The sequence below is a fragment of the Bos mutus genome, chromosome 9 (genome assembly GCF_027580195.1).
Source record: "Bos mutus isolate GX-2022 chromosome 9, NWIPB_WYAK_1.1, whole genome shotgun sequence".
NCBI lineage: Eukaryota > Metazoa > Chordata > Mammalia > Artiodactyla > Bovidae > Bos > Bos mutus.
The window spans coordinates 84,198,137-84,212,004 of NC_091625.1; the positions used below are offsets into that span (position 1 = coordinate 84,198,137).

The following is a 13,868-nucleotide window of genomic DNA, read 5'->3' on the forward strand; positions in this document are numbered from 1 at the left end:
AAACAGCTTTACTGGTGAATTCTACTAAACAATGAAATAAAAATTAATAACAATACTTCTTAAACTTTTCAAAATAATAGAAAAGGAAGAAGCACTTCCAAACTCATTTTATGTGATCAGTATTACCCTGGTACTAACCAAAGACATCACAATAAACAAAATTACAGACCAATATTCCTGATGAAGGAAGAACAAAGGTCTGTCTAGTCAATGCTATGGTTTTTCTAGTGGTCATGTATGGATGTGAGAGTTGGACTACAAAGACAGCTGAGCACTGAAGAATTGATGCTTTTGAAGTATGGTGTTGGAGAAGACTCTTGAGAGTATCCTGGACTGCAAGGAGATCCAATCAGTCCATCCTAAAGGAGATCAGTCCTGAATATTCATTGGAAGGACTGATGCTAAAGCTGAAACTCCAGTACTTTGGCCACCTGATGTGAAGAGCTGACTCATTAGAAAAGACCCTGATGCTGGGAAAGATTGAAGGCGGGAGGAGAAGGGGATGACAGAGGGTGAGATGGTTGGATGGCATCACTGACCCAGTGGACATGAGTTTGAGTAAACTCCGGGAGTTGGTTAGGGACAGGGAGGCCTGGCATGCTGCAGTCCATGGGGTAGCAAAGAGTTGGATATGACTGAGTGACTGAACTTAACTGAACTGAACTGATTCCTGATGAACATAGATGCAAAATATCCTCAAATACTAGCAAACAGATTCTAACAATACATTAAAAGATTATATACCATAGCCAAGAGAAATTTATTCTTATGGTACAAGGATGGCTCAACATCCACAAATAAGTCTATATGATACACCACATTAACAAAATGAAGGATAAAAATTATATGATCATTTCAAAAGATGCAGAAAAAGCACTTGACAAGATTCAATGTCTATGTATGATAAAAACTCTAAACAAATGAGTATAGAGAAGACATACCTCAACATATAAAAAGTCATACAAGACAAGTCCACAGCTAACATCATACTTAAGAATGAAAAGCTAAAAGTTTTTCCCCTAATATCAAGAAGAAGACAAGGATGCCCACTTCCACTGTTTTTATTCAACACAGTATTGGGAGTGTTAGAAACACAGCAATCTTATAAGAAAAAGAATTAATAGTAATCCAAACTGGAAAGGAATAAATAAAACTGTCAGAATACATGATAATATGTATAGAAAACTCTAAAGATGCCACTAAAAACCTGTTAGAAGTAATAAATTAATTCAGTAAATTCACAGGATATAAAATTAATATACAGAAATCATCAAGGAAATGCAAATCAAAACCACAAAGATATCATCTCACACCTCTTAGGGTGGCTACTATCAGAAAGACAAGAAATAACAAATGTTGGCAAGTATGCAGAGAAAAATAAAATGTAGTGCACTGTTGGTGGGAATGTAAATTGATACTGCCTCTACAGAATCAGTACCAAGTTTCCACAAAAAGTTAAAAATAGAATGACTACATGATCCAGTAATTCCACTTTGGGTATTTTTTCAAAGAAATAAAAACATTAATTGAAAAATAATTACACTGTCCAACATTCATAGCAGCATTATGTAAAACAGCCAAGCTGTGGAAACAACTTAAGTGTCCATCCACAGATGAGTGGATAAAGAAAATGTAGTGTCTTCATACAAGGGAATAACACCCACAGAAAAGAATGAAATCTTACTGTTTGTGACAGTGTGGGTGGCCATAGACAGGATTATGCTGAGTGAAATAAATCAGACAGAAGAAGACAAACACTCTATGTGGTCACTTACATGTAGAATCTGAAACAAACAAGCAGAAACAGTTCATGAAGAAACATAACAAAACAGAGGTTGACTGAATAGATACAGGGACCAACTGGTGGTGCCAGACAGGAAGAGAATGGGGAAGATGGGAGAAATAGGTGAAGGGAATTATGGGGTACAAACTTCTGCTTATAAAATAAATGTCACAGCATGTAATGTACAGCAGAGGAAATACAGTCAATAATATTGCAATAATTTGTATGGCAACAGATGGTAAGTAGATTGTGGAGATCATTTTGTAAAGTTTAAATTATCAAATCAATATGTCGTACATCTGAAACTCACACGATATTGTAAATCAATTACATGTCAATTAAAAAGCATGCACAAAGAAAGCAGGAGGAAATTAATAAAAAATAAACAATAAAATGGTGAATTAAAGCCAGAAAAACCATAGATTTAACTAGTAAACATAAGGATGAAGAGTGTGAGGAGGATAACATTACTTACCACGTCCTGAGATTCTCTTCAAAAATCTCTAAAATACTCTTCCTCCTCAAATCTCCAAGATTCTCCTTTCTCCCATTTATACAAAATGTAAAATTTTGCTTAGAAATAATACATGTTCCTAAAATGTATTCTTATTTCTAAAATGGATAAAGCGCCCTTAGAATTCAGCTCAGCCAAATTAATGTCACCAGACTCATACTAGATATGAAGGACTGGCATTCAAAGAGGAGAAGGTCACTGTTCTCCTGTAGTTCAGTCTAATAGGGAAGAGAGAGCTGTACGGAGAAATGCACTTTTAGGGTAGCAGCATTAGATAATGGAGTTAAGGAAACAATAATAATAATTTATTGTTTTCCTATTGCAGAAAGACAATCTACTCTACTCAAGATGATTTACTAAACAAGCTTTAGCCAGGAAGAACAAAAACTGAAGTGACACGATTTGAATTACAATTGTGTATTAATAATAAAATTTTACAAAAAAAGAAAAAAAATATTGTAAAACCTATGACATATCACTTAATTTTGTTGTGCCTCAGCTCTCTCATCTCAGAAACTAGGAGAATGACTGTACTCACAGTACTGAGCTCACAAGGTAAGAGATTCAATGAGATGATGTTCCTTAAAACCCTTTTAAATGTGCTATGTGCAAAAGTTATTTTCATTAACACCATTACCATCAAAGTGTAAATGATTGTGAATTTCACAAGTATATTTGAAGTTCACACTTCCCTTGCTCTTGAAAACCATCTTTAGTCACCGTTTTTTAAGTCAACACTTTCTTAAATGAATAGTGTACAGAGGATCTTGATTCCAAATTTAATAGCTACACTCCTTCATCTTAAAACCACAGTCATACCTCAAGTGTGTTGTCCAGAGTGTCAAGTTTTTTGTAACCTAAATATTCAGGCTGTTTAGGATATGTTGTGTTTACTCTTTTAGACTCCATTATTTAGACATCCGTGTTAATCATGTAATTGTAATGTGATTACAAAACAATAGAAGTTCTCCAAACTGACCTCAGGTTAAGATTCTGTTTTATCCACAGCTTTCTGCTACAAGATGAATGCTCATGCATACACCTTTTGAATGCTGACATTCTTTTCCATATTTGAGTGATATGCTAAGAGTCGATGTCTATTCCCAAACTCTTTAGGTGGGTTTTACTGATAATTATAATTATTGCTATGTACTTAAACTTATTAATATCTGAATAAACTAAAATTGTAAGTGGGAGAAATAGAATTGTTTCCATGAACATGAGGTTGAATGTCTTAAAACAATTCAAAAATAGGCAATCATCAATTTAAAAATTCACTATGAAATGAGTTGTGGAAAAGATAATTGTATAAAGTTAAGAGGGAAGAAGATAATAAATCCTAAAGGATTCTGAGCCAGTATTGTATCAGAAGTATCTCACTTAATATACTTTCAAGAATATGGAGGACTTCCCTGGTAGTCTAGTGGCTAAGACTCTGCGCTACCAATGAAAGGTACCCAGGTTCCATCCCTGGTCAGGGAACTCAACCCCACATGCTTTAACTAAGAGTTCTCATGCTGCAACTAAAGATCCTATGTGCCACAACTAAGATCTGGCATAGCCAAATAAATAAATAAAATAAATAAATACTTTTGAAAGTTAAAAAATTCTCTGAAAAAGGAATATGGAAATTTAGGACCATACCTTATGACTAACGCAATAAAATAAATCAGAACTTTTGTCAATGGACATGAAGAATAGAGGAAGAATTGAGTCTAAATGGCCAAAGAATAGGCCTGAGTACTATCTCAAAAACTGTTGAATGCATATACACTTCATGTCTCAAAATTTAACATTTTTTAATGTATATAGGAATTGTTTTTATGATTCTGTTTTGACTTTTTTAAATAAACTGACCAATTATGCAGTATTAAAATAGTAATTTGTAAACTGAAAGTAAGTCAAAATGAGAACAAATATTATAAGAACACATACAATTATTTTAAAATTTCACTAAATAAATAAATATGAATTAATTCCCAATTCAGCCTCAGATAAAATAATACACACTTTGGGGAATAGAAACATGAGTAAAGTTAAGTAACCACTTTCAAGGCCCGAAAACTCACAAACCTCTTACAATATGAGAAAGTTCTCAGGTCCCTTTGTACCCATCATAGAACTGTAAACACAGGGCTTCCCAGCTGGTGCTAATGGTAAAGAATCTGCCTGCCAGTGCAGGAGACATAAGAGACACAGGTTCAATCCCTGGGTGGGGAAGATCCCCTGGAGCGGGGCATGGAAACCCACTTCAGTATTCTTGCCTGGAGATTCCCATGGACAGAAGAGCCTGGCGGACTCTGGTCCATAGGGTCACAAAGGTTTGGACATGAGTATAAACAAAGAAGAGAGCATTTTTGTTTACTACTCAGTTCTGTAAGGATTAAAGTTGCAACCTGCTGCAGTCCTGACCAGCAGTGCACTCTGAAAAAAAAAAAACTGAAGATAACAGGATGAGGCTCTGTGCTTTGGACCAGCAGCCCCCTTAGACGGATGTTTATCTCAGAAAGGATTTTAATGAACCCTGATTATTGCATCTTCTCCTACATGGAAAAGCTCTAAGATCATTAAATTGAGATACCGCTTCTTGACTAGCAGTAATCTTTTACCAAGATGTACACTTGAGGGCAGGCTTCCCCAGTGGCTCAATGGTAAAGAATCCGCCTGCAGTGCAGGAGACTTGCAGGAGATGTGGGTTCGATCTAGTGGTCAGGAAGATCCCCTGAAGCAGGAAATGGCAACCTACTCCAGTATTCTTACCTGGATAATCCCACGGACAGAGGAGTCTGGCGAGCTGCAGTCCATGGAGTCACAAGAATCAGACATGACTGAATGACTAAACAGCAAACCACAAACACTTGAGGGTATGCATTCCCTAAACAAAAAATCAAATATCAACTGGCTTCTCTTTCTACTTTTCAGAACAGCTTCCTCAACTGAGTGGTTGTCATCTGGGCTTCAGTCCTCAGTAAGACCCTGAATAAAACTTAACTCACAACTCTTACATTGTGCATTTTTCTTTCTGTCCACACCCCTGAAGTTGTGCAGATCACAAATGGCATAACCTTTTAGAGTGGTTATAACATGGTCAAAATGAAATGTATCCTTGATTTTGGTGAATCAATCAGACTCCAGCACTAAAATATCTGATATTTTAGAGTCTGTTTTCCACATCAGCCACATTAACCTTTTTTACTGATAGGAATTTTCATTACATTCCTACCACTGTCTAAGTAGGAACAAGCAGAAAATACAATGATTAACAATTTCTGAATTATTTTCGTAAGATGGAAGGTCCTGAAAGGATTTTAAGATTAATGACATGATCCAGTTTACATTGTAAACTGTCTCAGATTACAAGGAGAAGAAAGGGTTAGAATGGGAAGAAAAAGAAAATCAGAAATGATGCTAATATGTTCTGTTATCTCCAGGTTTCTGAAATTGTGTTATCATGTTTAAAATGTGGTGAGCACATTTCAACTTCCTTATCCTGGATTCTAAGCTCCTTGATATTAGGAATCACAAATCCCACTGCTTGATAACATATGGTCCAGAATTTTTTCTAATTATCTTTAAGAGTTTGTCCTGAAATTTCTGTATACAGTATGTCCAATAGTGTTGGTGGCTTAGACAGTAAAGAATTTGTTTGCAATGCAGGAGACCCGGGTTCCATCCCTGAGTCTGGAAGATCCCCAGAGAAAGAAATGGCAATCCACTACAGTATTCTTGCCTGGAGAATCCCATGGACAGAGGAACCTGGTGAGCTACAGCCTGTGGGGTGGCAAAAAGTCCGGCACAACTGAGTGACTATCACTTTCACTTTCCTATATGCAGTAAACGACATGCCAGAAATTCTAATAGGGCTTCCCTGGTGGCTCAGCTGGTAAAGAATCTGCCTGTAATGCGGGAGACCTGGTTTGATCCCTGGGTTAGGAAGATCTCCTGGAGAAGGAAAAGGCTATCCATTCCAGTATTCTAGCCTGGAGAATTCCAAGGACTATTTAGTCCATGGGGTTGCAGAGAGTCGGACACAACTGAGCAAATTTCATTTCTCTTCACTTCAAATGGCATCTCACCACATCTTGCACCCAGAAGCAATGTAAACCATTCCTCATTCTGGTTCAGAATATATGGCCACTGACTCAGGAAATCTAACACACTATAAGTTTAACTCATCACCTATTTTTAAAACTACATTCAGGTAACTTTTGAAAAAGTGAAAAGACACACACACAAAAATGATGTAAATTCTTTGTCATTTTCAGCTACTTCCCTAAAACTAGATACTTTGCTATTTATCTTTTTTTTTTTTTTTTTTGACTCATCAGCGAATTTTCAAGGCAATTTGAGTTCACTTTTTGTGAAAGAGTCTTCAGGAAAATATTCTGTCAAGGGCTTTGGGACAATCAAGATAAATGACACTTCTACATTTCACTCATACTAATCACCCTTTCATGAATCTGCCCAAAAGAATGCATTTCTCTGTGCTAAGCTGCTCTGTATACAGTCCTAATGGTGCTACCTTCTGAGTCCTCTCTGCTTCATGCATTATCACTTCATGCTCTATCCTGTTCCTTCCTTTCCACCTGAAACTCTATTCTCGGAACAGTTCTGCTTGGGATTTTGGATACTAGAGATTAAAATTTTGAAAGAATGAAATAACTGATTTTTCATGCAGTCTTCCTCACTGTCATCTCCTAGACATTGATATTTTTCTATTTCTTCACTTAAAACTTAGATCATCTGTATAGATACATATATATCCTCTCCAGTGAAATTGGCTTCTTCAAAGCCAGTTTTCACAACTATAAGCAGAAGAGTTGGATCACATGCCCACCAAAGTCCTTTCAAATTCTCTGGCACTTTTGTTACAGGAAGGGGGACCCCTTCCAGGGCCCGAAACTGGGCTCTTGTCTAACACTCGGAAATGAATTGTCCGAGGAGACACATGTGCTGACAAAGCAAGAGATTTTATTGGGAAAAGGCACCCGGGTGGAGAGCGGTAGGGAAAGGGAACCCCGGAGAACTGCTCTGTCACACGGCTTACAGGTTTTACGGTGATGGGATTCGTTTCCGGGTTGTCTTTAGGCAATCATTCTGACTCAGTCCTTACTGGTGGCGCACGCCTTATTCAGCCAAGATGGATGCAGAGAGAAGGATTCTGGGAGGTGGTCATACAGGTGGTGTCTCCTTTTGACCTTTCCCAAACTCTTCTGATTGGTGGAGGCTTATTAGTTCCCTGTTCCTTACCAGGACCACCTGTAGTAAAACAACTCATGCAAATGGTTACTATAGTGCCTGGCCAGGGTGGGCGGTTTTAATTAGCGTGCTTCCCCTTACACTCTGAGCATATCTTTTATATCTGTTCTCCTTAAAAACATTCTTCTAATTACTACTGTAAGGTTAGGTATTATTCTTGATGTTGGGGAAACAGCAGTGACTGACTGTATAACAAGATTCTGGCAGGAAAAGAAAACTTTACCACAGATAATATATATATATATATATATATATATATATATATATATATATATCATGGATTTGGAGGAATTTGAGGTTACTCAAATTCTGTTTGCTAATCAAAAGAAATATTAGAATGAAATAATGGTATGGTAAAACTATCAAAGAATATGGTTTTTTATTGGAATATAATTGCTTCACAATGTTCTGTTAGTTTCTGCTGTACAACAACATGAATCAGCCGTATGTATACATATGTTTCCTCCTCTTGAGCCTCCCTTCCATCCTCCCCCGTCCTCTAGGTCATCAGAGAATAGGTTTTTAAACTTTCTCTAAATGAGGCTGGAATAGAAAGGAATCATAAATAAGATTAAAATTTGATTGATAACTTGATGTGATTGATGTGGTGGGGAAAATGACAAGGTTGGAGCTGAGCTTTGGTTTTTCCACCTTTTTGTATTTGCTAGAACTTCAGATAATGAGGGTTTGTTGTAAAAATAAATATGGAAAAAAGAACTAACGGCATTTTTGCTAACCTAGTAACAGATATATTCTGCACCTCAAAGGAGAAGAATAGAGTTTGAGAATTAGAAGATGATTTAGGATCCAAAGTCATTTTACCACCAACATTAACTTGTCATTCTTTAGTTAGACAATCTCTTGCCAATATTATGACTCAGCTCCTCTCTCTAGCTCTACTGCTGGGTATCTTTTAGCTTCTGCTTAGTCATGACATCTGCACTCTGAACTTGAATGCATTCACAACCTCTGCATATTCAGTCTGTCTTTCAGCCACTGCCATCTCTGTTACCTGACTTTCGTGTCTTTTCCAGCATCAGCTTTCATCAGCAACTGGAATACTCTCTTTGTATTTTGCACTCAAATTCTCCAACAGAGAGAATCAGATGAGTGTTCTTCAGTCATCATTTTGTTTGGGCAAAGTTCTCATGCCAGATTTCTCATGGGCTGCTACTAGCCAATAGATGGATCCATAATACAACAGTCTGTTTTCCAGCCCTGACCTAATCTGCTACTGCTGGTGGTACACAATCATGTGGTAACTGCCTGTGCTGTGTTATTATTTATGTCCATCTATCAGCACCTAGGGCTGTGCTGAGAGCCTAGATTTCATCCTCAGTGAACTTGGCTTCTTTGAGGCTTCATTTCCACATCTATAGCAGGAAAAGTTGGATCACATGTCCTTTAAAGTCCTTTAAAATTCTTTAACATTAAAGTCCTTTAAAATTCTAAAGTACTATGAGTATATATTTTGTATCTGTGCTCTTTAAAATTTTTTTTTTAGTTACTACTGTGAGATTAGGAATTATTCTCAATGTTGGGGAAACAGCAGTAACTGAGGCAGATCAAGTGTATAACAAGATTCCAGCAGGAAAAAAAAAAACAAAACTCTTAACCACATATGAGTGAAAGTGGCTCAATTGTGTCCAACATTTTGTGACCCCATGGGCTGTAGCTTGCCAGGCTCCTTGGTCCCTGAGATTTTCCAGGCAAGAATGCTGGAACGGGTTGCCATTTCCTTCTCCAGGGGACCTTCCCAACCCAGGAATTGAACCCAGGTCTCCTGTCTTGCAGGCAGTTACTTTACCGTCTGAACCATCAGGGAAGCCTACCCTATATGATACCAATCAAATTGTTTTCATGAAAGAGCTGCTTAGATTATATTAAGAAATGTTTAGGGAATAGATAAGGAAAGTTGAGCAGCAAGAGGGAGAAGCTACTACCACATCTAATGTTGAGTGGGCAAGTGGGACATGACATTAAGCCAATGAGACTTTGAGACTTAGAGGAAGAGATGCCTGGAAGAAACAATAGTCACAGAGGTACAGATACTGCCCAAAGATAAGGAAAGTTTTTCAATACCTCTCCTCACACTCTAGTTTACCAGGGTTTCACACTGGCCAAATACAACTGAAAATATGAGAGAAAATGATTCAAAGTGATATAGTCTTTAACCTCAGAGAGAACAATGCAGAACCAAGAAAATGGAAAATGGTTGCTGGAGGGGGAACCAAATGGAAACTAATCAGTGCATGGATCTCACCGTCAAGTGGAGTCAATAGATAACAAAATTAAACTAAAATAAATACAAAAGAAAACAATAAACTTTTAGTTTATTATTCTTTTCCCATATGGCTTACTACAAGACATTGAATATAGTTCCCTGTGCTGTCCAGTAGGATCTTTATGTTTATCCATTCTATATGCAATAGTTTGCACTTGCTAACCCCAAAATGCCACTCCAACCCTCCTCCCCACCCCACTTGCAACCACAAGTCTGTTCTCTATGTCTATGAGTCTGTTTCTGTTTCATAGATAAGTTCATTTGAGTCATATTTTAGATTTCACATATAAGTGGAATATGGTATCTACTATGGTATTTGTGATGCCATATGGTATAGTATCATATGGCATTTGCCTTTCTCTTTCTGATTTACTCGACTTAGTGTGATAATCTCAGGTTCATCCATGCAGCTACAAATGGCATTATTTCATTTTTTATGGCTGAGTAATATTCCATTGCATGTGTATACACACCCCCCCCCCACGTCTTCTTTATCCATTCCTCTTCCGATGGATATTTAGCTTGTTTCCATGTCTTGGCTACTGTAAATAGTGCTGCTATGAACATAGGGGTGCATGGATCTTTTTGAATTATAGTTTTTTCTGGATATTTGCCCTGGAATAGGATTGCTGGATCCTTCAGAAACTCTACTTTTAGTTTTTTGAGGAGCCTCCATAATGTTTTCCATAGTGGTTGCTCCAATTTACATTCCTACCAACAGTGTAGGAGGATCCCTTTTCTCCATACCCTCTCCAGTTAGTCACACTCTTCTCTTTTAATACCTGTCACTTCTAATACCTGTCAGTTCTGCATAGCTTTTGAAATTCATAAAATAGAAATCTTATATTCATTTTTTTCAGTCTTGCTTTTTACACTCAATAATGCTTTTTAATATTTACCCATGGTGATACACACTGTTGTAGTTCAACTTTACTGTTAAAAAATGCTTCATTTTATGAATATTGTATAATTTGTTTATCCATGTTCCTAAGGACATTGTGTTATCACCAATTTGTTGCTATTATAATACTGGTGCAAATATTCATCTATCTCTCTTTTGGATACATAAGCAGGTATTTATTTGTGATATATAATGCATGCAAGAATAGAATTGGTATATTATGTAGACTGTGCGTGTTAAACTTCATAAAATAGTACCAACTTATTTTTCTTACTGGCTGTATCTGTGTATACTCTCACCAGCAACATTTAAGAGCTTCCCTTGATTCCTGGACTCTCTATCATTCAATGCTATGGATTAAATGTTTGTATCTCTCCCCAAATTTATATGTTGAAATCCTAGACTCCAAAGGAATGCTTACAAGTAGTCCTGAATTATAACTCGAGACATCACCATGATAAGAAAATGAGATGGACACTCAGCCTAACAGCTACTAAGACTTACTATTAATAGAATATCATTTATAATATAAACTGTATAGTATTAACACAAACATAGAAAAATTGACCAACAGATCAAGATGACTGTGAGACAGACTCACATTTCAGAGTTTATTATATAATAAAGATGGTGCCACAAGTCAGACTGTTTAGTAAATGATGATAGGAATACTGCTCATGTGGAGAAAAATTCATACATACTATCATCTACGAGAATGAAGTCCAGATTCGTCAAAGAAATAAATCAAAATAAACCATTAAGGCAGAAGATAATGTACCCTAGGGTTAGGGAAGAACTTCTTAAACAAAATTCCAAAATCATCGTTAATAGCTTTAGTCACATCAAATTAAGAATTTCTGTGAATCAAGCTGACATAAAAGCTGTTGCAGAAAGATGATTTTGGCCATGTCTAAAACCACAAGGAAATTATTATCTAGAATATACAAGAAACTCATGCAAATGAAGAAAGCATAAGAATCTCAAATTTCAAAACTGAGTAAAAGATATTTGAGTCAGTTCAGAGTCAAAGAAGCCCAAATATATAATCAGTGACGAAAATCATTAGCAATCAGAGGAATGCAATTTAAACTAAAAAAAGAGAGATATTGCTTTAGATCCATCATATTCTAAAAACAGAGTATTGAGTGAAAAACCATCATATTCCAAACAGAGTATTGAGTTAAAAAAAAAGAAATCCAATGCTATCTACACAAATCACAACCCATGAAATAATTCATGGCTTACACTAATACTTTAGAAAAGAGGAATATACATCAAATATGCTGTGGGGAGTTAGGAGTGAGGAGTGGAGCAGAGACCTTGCAAAGAGCAATGACTCCAGATGCCCAGAACTGCAGAGGGTTCCTAAGGAGCCCTCAGCTCACTAAAACAAAGCAAGACCACAACGCCCAGATGAAATCCTACTGTGTCATCTTAAATTCCAAATTCCATCATGAGAGTCCGAGGCACCGGACACCCAGCTCAGGAACCCACCATCACCTGAGCTCTTCGTTTGCGTGGGAATCTCTTGGTTCCTCACAGTCATAATCATCCTTCTATAGGCTGAGAGTAAAATGACTCTTTATCTAGTTTTCCAAATATCTGTATTCTTACGGAAATATAGCAACAGAATAAACAAGTGACAATTTTTTTTTAATAATTGCATTTTTAACCAAAACTTTTTTCTCTCATTGTTCCCCACCCCCCACCCCCTCCATTCCTTTCACTCAGTAGAATTCATTGCCTCGGGGAAGAGATCATATAGCAGAGAAGCAGAGAAAATTTTTTGGTGTTAAAAGCATAACTATGAAGTATATAACTTCTAAGCCATAAAACATTATCTTTGGGAAGCCAGAGACAGAGCCGGGCGAGCCTGTCCTCAGACTACAAAAAGGTGACCAGGACTGTGGGGAACAAGCAGAGTCACAACAGAAGCCGAGTTTAGATGACAGTGCATTCCTGAGCCCTGTGTCCTATAGAACCGTCTCCCCAGAGGGAACCTGGAATCACAGATCCAAGAGAAGTGGGCCCCCAGTCCCAGGGAAGCACCTGGAGCCAGCAAGATCCCTGTGTCTTAACCCTCGGCCTGGCTCCCCAGCGTGGCACCAAAGCAGCCTGAGGCCACCTCACAGAGCATTCTGCAGTCATGCAGCAAGAGCTGTGTGCCTGAGAGCAGAGCCAAGAGGGCTGCTCTGAGAGCCATTTGGAAGTTCATGGTAGATGCACAGCGGTCCAGAGTCAGGGTGGAAATAGGGACCTCTCCTATGAGTCTAGGTGGATGAAGAGGGATTTCAAGGAAAGGCCTTCTCCATCCTGCCTTAAGTTCTGACCTATCTCTTAGACATCACTCTGCAGAAAGGACAGGGCACTCCACTAAACCCATGGGCTCTCCATGTGGGACTATCTCACCCCATAGCAGATATTTGGCAATATCTGGAGACCTGTTTTGTGGTCACAACTGGGAAGTGCTACTGGAATCTGATAGGCAGAGGTCAGAGATGTTGTTGAACACTCTACGGTGCACAGAAAAGCACCCCCAAACAAAGAATCACCCAGCCCAAACGTCAGCAAAGTCAAGTCAAGGATTAGAAACTCTTCTCCAAGCTGAGATTAGATCTTGACCACTTGGCACAAGAAAAGATTTATCATGTACAATGTAACTGTTCATTTGTTTTAAATATAGAAAATTACACCAAGTTCATGGACTAAAACGTGGAACCACTAGCTTATGGTCAGGAATATATCTGTTCTTTCATATAAAATAATCAACAATGATCAGTTTTGCATTTAATGAAATGGTTTTGAGTTGGGAAGAAATGCTTAAGCAGCTTTAAAGCAAGATAAAGCACCTCACTTACAAGGAGGAAAGAGAATTAGAGACATGAAGACAGATGCTAGAAACTTACAACAATATCTGAAGCAAATGGGAGGAGAGTGGAGAAAAGGAAAAATAAGCAGGTAAGTCATCCATGGAGTAACATTCAGAAGAGACAGATGATATGGGGACCTTGAGCATTTTTCAGAGAGATGAGATGGGTTTTCATCCAGAATCTACAATCAAAGTTTACTAAGAAGGTGACCAGAGAACTTCAGGTCAACATCAACATCCCATCAACATCCTGGGAGA

At 37.6% G+C, this 13,868-nt stretch overlaps 1 long non-coding RNA gene across 1 annotated transcript in view; it reads right to left on the reverse strand.

Annotated features, from left to right (window-relative positions):
• The window catches only part of LOC138989179 (uncharacterized), a 274,790-nt gene that overhangs the window by 68,280 nt on the left and 192,642 nt on the right, over positions 1–13,868 (reverse strand). The gene's annotated exons all lie outside the window — the stretch shown is intronic.